We start from the raw sequence: 13080 nt of genomic DNA, 5'->3' as shown, positions 1-13080 counted from the left end.
TGAGTCAGCACTGGAGGGGGTGGGGAATTTGGATGCAGGACAAACAGAATCTGAGAGCCAGAATTTGGTTTTCCCTTGGGTAATGACTCGCACGGAAAGAGGTGGGCCCCAGCGTCCCCATCTTTGACATGGAGGAACATTCAGTGATTCATTAGCGTGTGTTTATTGAACAGCTACTGTGGGGCTGACTCTGTCGTAGGCTCTGGAGTTACAGTGAGAGGTGCAAGGTAAGAGCAAGCTCAGGACGCACAAGCCAGTGGTGACCCCCTAAGGCCTGGTGTTCTGTGTGGCCCAAGGGAAGAAATGCGTCCTCTGTACGTTAGCTACATCCCTTTGCCTATTGGCCTTGTATTGCCCCTAGAGATTTAGGTTCTGGAGAGGAAAGCCTGTGAATATTTTTACCTGCAATGGAGGCCCAGGAAGAAGTGAACTTCCCATTCCCTGGGGGAGCTGCATGTGGCGGAAGGTGTGTATAGTGGAAAGATCATAGGCCCTGGAGTCAGGTGGACTCTGTGACCTTTGACAAATTGCTTAGCCTCTCTGAACCTGTTTCGTCAGCTGCTAAATGTGAATGAGCGTAGCACGGACATCCAAGGGCTGTTGTGAAAATTAAAAGACATAATCGATCCAATCCAAAGTGCCTAGTGTTACATCAGTATCAAATTAATAAAAACTGTGTTTGCCTGGGAAGTTTCAGTAGTCATTGCTTTCAGTCAGGGTGACGGTAATTTCATTTTTGAGTATTATTAAGTCATTGCTGTCTGTATGGCCATCAAAAACCTAGAGTCACTTGCTGGAAACCAGTTAGGCCAATTTCTTTTCTTTCTTTTTTTAATCTTTATTTATTTTTGAGAGAGAGACAGAGTGTGAGCGGGGGAGGAGCAGAGAGAGAGGGAGACACAGAATCCGAAGCAGGCTCCAGGCCCCGAGCTGTCAGCACAGAGCCCGATGCAGGGCTCGAACCCGTGAACCACGAGATCATGACCTGAGCCGAAGTCGGACGCTCAACCGACTGAGCCACCCAGGCGCCCCAAGTGAGGCCAATTTCTAATGCTAGAGTCAGGGTGAGGGGGGGATACAGTTTGAAAAGTGTACATGTATTCAGACTTTGATAAGTCACATCCTATGGCACATTCTTTTTGGGCACTGAGTGTTCAAGAAGAATCTTTTCTTCAACCCCCCATGTAAAGTTGGCAGGACCCTAGACATCAGGCCAGACTATCTTCTAACCCAGTGATTCTCGGCCAGGCATGGCTTGCCCCTCCCCTGGGATGTTACTAGTATCTAGTAGGCGGAGGGCAGGGGTGCTGCTAAATATCCTATAATGCACCGGCTGCCCCCACAACAAAGAACTGTCTAGATCTAGTCAGGGCTGTGAAGCCCTCATCTGAAGATGAGGAAACTGAGCTCTGGTTGGGGAATTGACTTGCTAAGGTCACCTGCACATCCAAGCTAGAGCCGGGACCCAAAACTGAGTTGACTGATCAGAGATCAGGCCCTTTCCTAATGTACCTTGGTGCCTTCATCTCATTGTGTGAAGCAAATCATTAACTTTAGTCGCGTTACTGAGCTCTTATTCTACACTTGATCACTTTCAAGGCACTTTGTCTTGTCATCTCCTGAGTTCTGCTCTGGGAAAGCCAGGTGTTCCTATTCCAGGCTTGTGGATACAGAGGGTTGTTAGATTTGGCAAATAGAAATAGAGGATACCCAGTTACGTTTGAATTTCAGATAAATAAGACATAGTTTTTAAGTTTAAGTATGGCCTCTGCAATATTTGGGGCATGCTATTTCAATACATTATTTCTTGCTCATCTGAAATTCAGATGGAACGGGGCATCCTGTTTTTGACCCTGCAACCTTTTAGTCTCTACCTGCTGCCCTGAGATCACACACAGGCCATGGGACCTTTCTGCTCCTACTTGAGGCTTCCAGCATTACTCATAGGCCCTCTGCCTGGAGGGCAAAGGTGGAAAGGGGCAGGTGGCTCTGAGAGTTGAGCAGGCATCCCTAACTCCTGGTCCACAGGTGTCTGGGAGAGACTGGCCATCCATTCTGGGTTAAAGAGCCCGTAAGCTGAGAGGGTGGTCAAGCTGTCCCTTTTTTATAACTTCAGCTGAAGTGTCAACAAGTGAGCTATGTCCCTGGAACACCAGGTCCGGGGAGAGGTCTGGCAACTTTGCCCCTAAATTAGGAGCAGTGTCCTTTCCATCTCGCTGGCTTCCAGAGAATACTGCTACCTGGGCCTGAGGAGCACCTGGGCTGCAGCTATGCTCCAGCACCTTCCAGGACTAAGTACTGTCCCTGCATGGTCCCTGGCTCTGGGCCTGCCCTTGGGGCTGGGGCTGGGCAGCTGCACTTAACTCATGGGGAGAGGACGAGGGCAGGGGATGATGCACCCACAGCACTGCCTCTGAGCCAGTGAGCCTGGCCACTGGAAACCCCTTTGTTAACAAGCGAGGCGAGAAGGGGATGCTGGCCTGGCTGCTCTGCCCTCTGAGCCTCACCCTGCCCTGTCCCCTTTGGCAGCCTGCTACTTTGCTAGTCTGGACACGGGCTCCAGAGCGGTTCGAAGTCAGGTACTGACAGCCCATGTGGAGGGTGGTGCTGTCGCCCTGCCCCACTCCTTCCACGAAGCTCACCCCCTGCCAAGGTCCATGCTTGTTCCTGGGTGTGAGGATGCCATCTGTCCCCTCTCCCCAGAGCGGCTTCTTGCTGGGGGAGCTCCTCCCCACAGTACTTCTTGAAGGGCACTCAGCTGGCCAGTGCCTCAGCGTGGTGGCCTTTCTTCACGTGGACTGGGAATAGCTTTTGAGGGTCTTCGGGGGTAACTGCTTAGGGGATTATCCACATTGCCTGCCATCTTGTGGACATCCGTGGGTCACCAGAGAACCAGTGAATATACCTGGCCTTTGCTGTATGTATCTGTGCATAATAATGCGTGTTGAGTGAATACATGAAAGAGAAGAGAGGGGTAGTTCTGTTTTGTAGAAGGTGTCTGATGATAAAGGCTGAGGCCACTGCTTCTCAAGCTTGAGCGGGCATCAGCATCACCTAGTGGCCTTGTTAAGCCAGAGACCAGCCCCAGCCTCGGGATTCGTGGCTCTGTAGGTCTGGGTAGGGACCAAGACGTTGCATTTCTAACAAGTTCCCAGATAATGCTTCTAGTCTGGGGTCACGCTTTGAGAACCACTGGCTTAAATTATTGCCTTTCGCAAATGCCTTGTTGCATTTCAATGTTACTTTTATTAAAATAATCATTCATTCATGAATTACACATGTCTTTATCGAATACTTACTATGGCCCAGCACACCAAGTTGGGGGCATAAAAGGATAAAAAAGGCCTCAGGAAACTCACCGTGCAGTGAGAGAACTGGACGCTGAAAACAATGGTGAACGGATATAAGTGCCTTTACTGGGGTACTGTGTCCAGAGTGCAAGAAGTGAATGCCTGAAGGATTTGTGAGAGTCTTACTGATTTGGATTCTATTACATATGCCTGCTTCTTGGGCTGCCTGGATGGATTCTTTACATATGCCTACTTCTAGGGCCATCCTGGATGGAGACCCTCCTTGGATAGAGACTATCTTAAGCAGGAGAGCACCCTTCCGGGTCCCTAGTGTCAACTTGCTGCCTGAGTTTGTGGGAAATGCTGCTGACATTTACCTCCAGGGATTCTTGGAATCTGCCATGCTCTTAGAAAGCTAATTTCCAAGAGTCTGAAGCGGTCCTGAGCTGATGCTTAGCCAGGGACTTGTCATGGCCCAAGGAGACATGTCCTTGCAGCAGGGGGAAGAGGCCTGGGTACCTTTCTTCAGAAGTTGGGGGGTTGAGGAGGGAGGGAAGCCCCCCACCATGGTGACTGACTACTCAGGGCTACGAGCTCCAACAAGAAACCGAGGAAGGAAAATGTGCTGCCGTTACTATCATTAGTAACAAAAGTATTCGGGACAGCTCATGCTAGTGGATTGTCTGCTGTGTGCAGAGCACTGTTCCGTACAAATACCTTGGATTCGTAACAGACGGAAAGGGTCAAACGGTTAAGAATAGTCAGTGCTGGTGGAGCACATACCCTCAGTGTTCTGAAGCACTCTGCACGCATTACTTCATTCAGTCCTTGAAACAGCCCTCAGAAAGGGGGCTTTCACTGACTCCATTTTAAGTGAAAGAATACTGAGGTGTGGAGACAGTGAGCCCACAGAGCCTAGGTTGATTGCACTGCTCTCCTGCTCGAGCTGATGGTGGTGAGGGGTGGGAGGAAAGTGAAGGTGAGGGTGAGGGAAGGGCATATTTCCGCTGTTACTATTAACTCTGTCTAGGTGAGATTGCAAAGCCCTTGAGAGCAGGGACGGGCCTCAGACACCTTCCTGCTCTCCCAAGACACCTTACAGGGTGTCTGATGAAAGATGCAGCCTCACCCAGAACTGCTGTCTGGTCTACACCTGGGGTGACCAACCGTCCCGGTTTGCTTGGGCAGCACTGCAGGTCTGGCATCCTGGGAAACCCCGTCGTTAAAGTGGGCCGACTGGGACGGTTGGTCACCGTATCCCTTATATGATAGGCAAGGACACTGGTGCCAGTGGGGAACACCGTGTGCTCCGAGCCTCAGCCTTGGTCATTGGTGGAGACGGATCCTGGGCCTGCTCTCTGCTCACAGTGCAGTGCTCTCTTCTCCCACAGCCTGTAGAAATGAGGCTTGGTCCGTTCCGTGCCCAGGAGGTGCAGCGTGGATAGGTAGCCTCTGTCTTCTCTCTGGGTTCCTAGGTGCTTCTCAGCCTCTGTTGGAGAAAGGACTCTCATTATCAAGAGGCTTTGGCTCAAGGCTCCTTATGGGGCACTCGTGCTGGGTTGGGAATTATCAGGGTAGCTCTTTGAGGGGCAGTGTCTGCTCTAGGGGCTTACAGTCAGTGAAACGGAACATGCTTTTCCTGAACAAGAGCACAGCCATTCTTTAGTGGGAACGGGGCGGGGGGCGGGGGGTGGTGGAGGGGTGGAGCAAGTGACAAGTTCCCAGCATCAGATGTTGAAACTGGGATCCCTTCCCGTGTTTGGTGGGGACACTGAATTCTAGACCAGCGGTCTTCAAAGCGGTATGCACAAAACCATTTTTTTTTTTTGGAATACAGGAAGAAAATATTAAAACATCAATTTTACTTACTTTTTATCATCCTTTTAAGTGGCTATTTCTGTGTGTATTTTATAGCGTATCGCGATAAACGCGGTATTGCTCCTGATAAACATACATGTACGCGTGTGAGGGTGCACGTGGATGGGGGCTGCTCATGTGGAAGGCTCTCTCTGCCTCTGAGGAAGAGGTATTTTAATGATAATGGGATCTCTTGGCTGGAGGAGAGATGTTAGAATCACTTTCTGCAGGGGGAGGTCCAGATGAAGAGCAGAATGAGTTTTAGTGGAAATTGGCTTAGAATATCCCTTGGTTGATGTTCAACTGATGCAGATGGCACTTAAGAGTCTCTGTGGATGATGTGTGCTCTACTTGTGGTATCAAGTGTCAGGAGAGCGGTCCCTGCACTGGGGAGCTGGCTTCCTGCAGTCACGTTCTGCCCACCTTATTTTATCACGCCTCTAGCAGGATGGACGTGTCAGCTGATGAGTGACAGGAGGCAGTGTTAGATCAGCGGTTCTTAGAGTGGGGTTCCTGGACCAGCAGCAGGAGCACCACCTGGCAACTTGTTGGAGAGGCACACTGTTATGCTTCATCCCAGACCCTGGGAATCAGAGAGTCTGGGCTGGGGGCCCAGCGTGCCTTGGCTTAACCAGCCCTCCAGTGATTCTGATGTCCAGGGGAAACTGAGAACCACTGAGATACAATGGAGTTTGAGTCTTGGTTCTGTCCTTGCTGCTTCTGTGGCCTTGGGCAAGTTACTAACACCCGGAGCCTTGGTTTCTCCATCTGATTAAATGAGGACTCTCACCTCTCTCTGGCAACTTCAATATGAGGATTAAGAGAGGAGATGCCAAGTGTTTACCACAAAGCAAAGCATATAGTGCCAGTTATTGTTTTGCTCATTAATTGCATTGTGATGGGGCAGCAGTAACTTCTGTAATGGGGGAGGGGTGGAAATCTGTGACTCCCCATTCCTTCACACACTAGCGCTGTGACCTTGAACAGACCCGTCTCCTTGTCTGTAAAGTGTGACCCAACTAACAGGATCAAATGAGACGAGTTGCCTCAAGTGCTTTGTAATTTGTAAGCTACCAGGCAAATATGAGAAATTTCCGCATAGTTATTGACTGAGGTGGCTTGTACTTTGTCCCCTTGGAAAATATTTTTCCTCCTCCCAAATAGTAAAAGAAAGTCAGGAATCCCACCATGCCAGACCTCCACTCTAGGCTGGGTCACACAGGGATTTTATTGCCCCAGGAATCATTATTTCTCTATGCCATCTCGTTCCCTCCTACTCTGACCTTCTTAGGCCAGATCTTGTCCTCAGCTTGCTTCCCCCTGTGGTTGATCCTTTATTAAAACGTCAACTGCAAGTCATGAAAACTGCCTGGTTTCCTGGAGGAGGTGAAGGTGGTGGTGACTGTCCAGCGTGCCCTTTTGTCATTATGATAATTGCTTGGGTGGCCATGCCAAGACATCAAATAAATTGCCTCCTCCCCTTAAATGCCTCAGTGCTGTTTTTGCAACATGAATTTTCCAAGTGTAAAGATAAGCGTTGCTAGTAATTTCACCAGATTCTTAAACGAGGGAAATGGGCAAACAGCTTTCCTTTCTCCACACTCTCCCACTTTTTCCATGGTGGTGTCCAATGACAACACATCCATCACTAGAGAGGCCCCGGGGCCAGCCAGCACTGGCTGCTGGAAGGCTCCCGTCTTCCCAGAGAGTACTGAGGGCCCCGGGGAGGGGGGGCCTGCAGAGCAGAGATAGAGCCGGAGGCCCCGGAGGGAAGAGAGCCCTCACCCTGTTATTTACCATCAGCAGCTCTTGTCTCTGGGAGGAGAGGCACACCTCTTCCCTCCTCCTGGCCTGCCTCAGTGAGCCACGCACTGATGAAGTGAAAGCATATGTCACAACCACGTGTCCTCCTTAGAGGCTGCTGATGAATAGGGACAGCAGGAAAAATGAGTTGAGCTCTGCTGGGGCATTTCTTTACTTTTCTAGCAAACTGCCAGGGTGTCCTTCCCCTGTAAGAGAGAAGGGAGCGGAGGAGAGAAGAAGGGTCAGAGCAGAGAGACTTCTGATATGCTTTTAGTGGTGCAGCCAATTAAAAAGAAATTAAAACAGAAATCTCTGATGGCTGCTGGAATGCAAAAGTCTTCTCTCTTGGCCTCTTTAAACCCTTGAACAAATTAATTGGATGGATGTTGACTGGGTACCAGCTGAAGGCTTAGGTACCAGTTCTTTCTGTGGTGGGTAGAGAGGAATGTGTGTGTGTGTGTGTGTGTGTGTGTGTGTGTGTGAGAGAGAGAGAGAGAGAGAGAGAGAGAGAGAGAGAGAGAGAAAGAGAGAGAAATGGAGGGAGGGACTCAGGGGTTGTGGGGCAATTTGGGGATTGAAAGCATGCTGCATGTGATTTGAGCATTTTGGTATATAAGAGACAAAATCTGCTGAAGTTTCATTTTAAAGATAATCAGAGGACTTCTGAAAGACCTTCTCTAGCCTTGGAGAAAACAGTCGGAAACTGTGAAGACTCTTGCTTCCAAATGCTGCTTTTTCCCCTGTAGAAACTAAACCTTGCGAGGGCTCCGGTGAGCCGTAGGGAAGACCCATGTGGCTGGGTGTTGCTGGGACGGGCAGTGGAAGGTGTGGGGTGGCCCCGTGGTGCTAGCAGTTGGCCAGGGGTCGGATGGGATGACTTTACCCCTATGCTGACACACACTTGTCTAGAAACTTTTTCCGCTGTGCGGTTGGGTGGTCTTGGAAAGAGACAGGAGGATGCTGCCTCCCCTTCCCGGGACCTGGACATTTGGGGTCACCCAGGTTCCTCCCTGACCTTGTAAGGTCCTCAGCCCTGTCTTCTCCACAACTTCTCTTTCCTTTTTGCACGGTCTGCTTAAGAGCTTAGAAAATGGTGACTGTGGCCCTTTGACCCAGAGATCCAGAACGGTTGTCTTACCGTGGTCAGGGCAGACGTGCAGGGATGGAGCAGAGCCCCGTTGTGCCACTGTTTCTGGCCCCTGGGCCATCTCTGCTCCATTGCAGGGACAGGGTTGGCATCCCTGGGAATGGTTCCCACCACACACTGAGCCATAAAAAATTAATCTACAGGGCTATCAAATATTTAGTCGGTCTGATGAATGAACACTTGCAGATTCTTATGAATTCTTTGCTTTGATTAAATAAAATTGAAGGATGGGAGTTGTCTTTTTCAGCACGTTAGCAAAAGGCAAGTCATGGCCGTTACTCTCTGCCCGGGTTCCGGTGCCTGGGAGCAGCTGGAGTCCGGCAGAACCCACCTGCTTCCTGTTTTAGCCCTGACTCTCTGTGCGCCAGAGTTTTGGACTCACCCCGGTTGTGGCCAAGAAGGGTAGTGCTAAGACCAGAGGCCCTTTACACTTTATGAGGCGTTATCCCAGCAGATCCCAAGTTCAATATTCTCAACTTTGGGTAGCCCTCTGACCTTCACAAAATGGGAATCATAATAATAATTGATAATGCTGCCTCACTTATGAGATTATTGAGTGAGATGTATATCCAGGTCCTTGTACCTAGCACCTCGTAGGTTCACAGAAAGTATCACTGTCATTATTGCTTTATTTCTACAATACTGTGATTGAGTCGCATCACTCCTTGGATTTGGGAAGGCACGATTTGAGGGGAGGATGTACCTCTGGAGGCTGCAGCCAGCAATTTCTTGGAGTTATAAACTGACCATTTTGTTAACGAGCCTACTTGTTCATCTGTTCATTTATTCAAGGCTGTTGGCTCATGCTAGATACAGGAGGTATAAGCCATCAGACCCCGCTCTTAAGGAAAATATGCTTCCACTGGGGGGAAATCACATGTACACGCTAGGTATGTATGTACGTGTTTGTATCTTAATATGTTCATCATACAGGGAGAAAAAGGTTCCTAAAAATTAGGATTATTATGGGTAGGGTTCTTAGGGAGAGCTTTCTCAAGAGGTAAAATCTATGTCCGGGAAGGGGTGAAGAAGCCTATGGCAGTCCCTGGGGTTTCAGAAGAGCTCAGAGAGGGCTCTGAATGTTCAGCATGTCCGGGGCGAGTTTAGGCTTAAAGAATGCAATTGCTCCAGGAGAGGGGACTGTCTTCTTATTTGTCTGGATGCTTTAATAGTACAGGAAAAGTAAGCGTGGCCCTGTTTGAGTGCCTTTGGCTAGCCAGAGGAAGAACCACCCTGCTGCAGTTTAGTGGGGGGCACTGTGGATTGGGTCTCATCAGACCAGAGTTGTACAACTGTGATCTGCCTGCTGGAGCCCTGGGTCACTGCTGGAACCTGGAACTGGACCCCTGCAGCTGGATGGGAGGCAGGCTGAGCCAGCCCTTCCCTGTCAGCCCTGTAGCTAGCCCAGGTCTGGTGGGAAGCGAGGGACATGTCCTGATGTCTGGATGACCTGTGGTGTATTGCTCAGTGGCTCGCACTCACGGGGGCAGATACCAACGTCACAGTCGACATGTGTTGAGACATCCTGGTGGGTGAAGTCAGTGGGTCCTGAAGAAAATGCATCAGCTTCTGTCTTGGTTGAAGGCCGAGGTGCCCCATGGGACCATTCTTCTCTTTAACCTATCCACTTAGTCAGTCGATGAGCAAGGATTTCCTGAGATTTGAGGTGTCAAATATTGAAAAAAATCCCTAGACTTGGCTCTGTAGGGGTGCAAGGAATTGTAGCAGAGCAGGGACTCCCTCCTCTGCCCAAGGAGCTCCCAGTGCAAAGGAGGCAAGCAAGAGAGAGACACACACGAAAGGTTAACAACTTGTACTAGCCTCAGAGACAAGACCGTGGGCAGGAGTTCAGGAGATGTCCTAAGACAGCATCTGCTCAGTGACACGAATGTCTGGGGTGGGGAGTGACCGCTGGGCACGGTGGGGAGAGCTGCCTCCTTGGTCGGCCTCTGTGTCTTTCTGCTTCATGAACTCGTCTACGTGAAAAGAGAGAAATTCCGTTTCTCTCCAAACTCCAACGAGGATGAAGAATACCTCTGGACATTCTTTTCTATTTCTCAGTCCCCCTCTACTGCTTATGAAAGTCCTTTGGACACATGGTAAAATATTTGCAAAGAACAGAAGCCTGCAAAGAAGCAGAAATAAATTCACCTGTAATCACATCAGAAATATTGCTACTAGTCATGTTTTGCTTTATTTTCTTCCAATAGCATTATTGTGCATTTTTTCTTTATAGTGTTGAGGTCACAGAACACTTGAAATTTAGTGTTCTGCTTTTTTCTTTAACGTTGTCATATTATCAGTATTTCCATGTGTTATTGGGATCCGTAAACGTATTTTTAAATGACTCATGTCCCATAATATGGATACTCACCTCTTTTCTTTCATTTCCCCTCCTTTTTAAATTACAAATAGAATTGCACTGAATATCTTTCTTCATAATTATATATATTACCTCATTTGTTCATTTATTTTAGAAGCCTTGAATCCCTGCAATGTGCAAGACAATGTGCATTTAGCCCTGAGAAGGAAAAGGCTTTTAGGTATAGGTAATTGAGAATGTCATGGGACAACTTAGGAGGACACCATCTGGAATCACAAAACATATCACACAATCACACAAATCACAAAACATATCACACAGTTTTGTGATGTTATCTGCAGCCAGTTCCTGGTTTGCCCTAGGACCATGGGCAGGTTGATTATTCTGGGCCTCAGTTTCCATATCTGTAGTCACTAGATGGGTTTGAAGCTGCTTCCTGCCTCCAATAATCTGTGATTCTAACTGCAAATGTAAGATCACGCAGGGGACCCTCTTCCCTGAGGACTCACTGAGGCCTGGTGCACAGGTGCTGCCGTGGGGCCTGTTTTCTTCCCCTCTCGGTCATGATCATGGTGTCCATTTGCCCAGCTCTTCTTCTGCACAGTAGTTGAGGGCTTGACTGCAGCCCGGATCCATTTGGAATTAGCACGGACATAATAGAATTTTATAAAACTGTGAGCAGAGCGACCAAGGAAGGAAGACTCTTGACCAAATGCTGACATGCCCAGAGAGGTCCCCTTTGAAACTTGAGCAGGATAAATGGGAGGGATTCTTACCCCATCAAGCCCATGATAATATCAGAGAAAGTAATGTCCTGAGAAGTGTTGAAGGCGGAACACTGCAAAGACTTTGGAAAGATGCCATAGAATGAGAGGCCAGAGGATAGCTGGTACCCGCAGGGTATCCTAGCCGGGTGACTGGGTGTGGCAGTGCCCCAGTTCCATAGACCCCAGATAATGGCATTCAAATTTATGACCTCTTATTCTCAGTTTATACATAACATAGATTGAGACAAGCCAGCACATTTGAATGGGGACTGAGAGACCAGCTCATTGATTAAGGATAGCAGTTTCTTGCTGGGGTCAAGCCTTTAGCTTTGCTGCCTCAATGAACTTAATTTTAACAATTCATGCAGCAGGAAACAGGTTCAGAGAATTGACCACTACTCAGCTAATTCTTTAATGCCTGGGGGTACAACTATAAAGGTGGGCAACAAGGAGTGTGTGTGTGTGGGGGGGGGAGGGAGTATCATCCATCTAAGTGATAAATGACAAAGTGCCACCTCCTGTCCCTTACTCATGACAGACATCCTCAATCTCTCAGGATATTCTTTCTAGCCCAGCCAAGGTGCAGGTTCAGAATCCTTCTTAACACCGTGCTCCAAGCAGCCACACTCGCAAACAATGGCAGTCATTGCTCCTGGAATACAACATTCTTGTCATTCCTAGGCATGGGTACATTCTTTCTCCTATGGGCAACACCATATGGGAAAATAAATCAACATCTATAAGGAAGTTCCTTGGTAAGCACAGATATATGGTGGCTTGATAAATTGCTGTTCTGAACTCTAGGGATGTTTGTTCAAAGAACTGGGTACCATCTTGAGTAAAAGCAGTGAATGTGGAAAAACACAGATCTCCCTCTTATCGTCAGCCTCCAGAATGAAGATTGGTTCATGTTATGATAGCGAGTTCTGTTGTAGGCATTTCCCAAAGGACTTGTCTCTGTGCTTTGTCGTGTGTTCTCCATAGCAACACCTGTGGGACGGGCACGCTTGGTATTATTTCCATGGAACAGATGATAGAGGCTGAAGGAACATAAATGGTCTGCAGGAGGCAAGTCCTGCAGCTGGGACTTCCCCTGGAAACCTGGTGTCCCTGCCTCCAGGCAGCAGTTTCTTGGGTGTTCCTTTTAAAAAAAAATTTCAGTTTTTTTTTTTAACCTTTTGAGTTTGCACTAACATGAATTCCTCTAGAGTAGGGTCATGTCTTACTTATTGCTCTATCTTTGACTACTTTTCGTCCTCAATCTCAAGTACTGTGACTAACACAGGAAGTGATTAAGAAAGTATTTATGACATACAAGTCAGCAGAAAGTTCCTTCCTTCCTCCCTTCCTTCCTCCCTCCCTCCCTCTAGTAAGAAACCTGTTGCCTCCCTCCCATTCTGGCCTTTCCCACTCTGGGGGTAGGGGAGTGCCCTGAGCTTTAATCACAAGAGCGGCTCTGGCTGTGAGGCTACCCGGGGAACAACCACACCTGTGCAGCAGATAATGACATTATCACTCCGCTGGGGCTTTCTTTCCCACAAACAGGCTAGTCATTAAACCCTTATTTGCAGCCCTGACAGCAGGAGCCACAAGCCTCTAACCAGCTTAAGACTGGGGGCGGGGGGTGGGGGGTCCTCAGTAGAGGGATCCCTGTGCAGAAAGCCTTCCAGGACAGTGGCAGTACCTACGTTGCAAAAGGTGGAGGGCTCGGGGAGCAGGTGGCCCCATGGGTGAGCTCCAGGCAAGGCAGCAGGAGAGAGGCCTGAGCTAGGAAGAAGTGGGGCTTGGAGGGTGGGAAGTAGATTGGATTTAGGGCTGTAGAGAGAGGCGGGAGGCCGAATAGCCTAGCTCCCCAGTCCCTCTCTGGACCATCTTTGTTTTCTGATTTATCAT

The 13080-nt window shown here is 48.9% G+C and overlaps 1 protein-coding gene across 36 annotated transcripts in view; it reads left to right on the top strand.

Moving 5' to 3' along the window:
- The window catches only part of KCNMA1 (potassium calcium-activated channel subfamily M alpha 1), a 722982-nt gene that overhangs the window by 136740 nt on the left and 573162 nt on the right, over positions 1–13080 (top strand). The window lies entirely within an intron of this gene.

This window comes from Panthera pardus, unplaced genomic scaffold, assembly GCF_024362965.1.
Source record: "Panthera pardus isolate Hobbes unplaced genomic scaffold, ASM2436296v1 HiC_scaffold_22, whole genome shotgun sequence".
In the NCBI taxonomy this organism is placed as follows: Eukaryota; Metazoa; Chordata; class Mammalia; order Carnivora; family Felidae; genus Panthera; species Panthera pardus.
The sequence above is the reverse complement of the archived record's forward strand: the minus strand, read 5'-3'. Positions and strand labels throughout refer to the sequence as shown.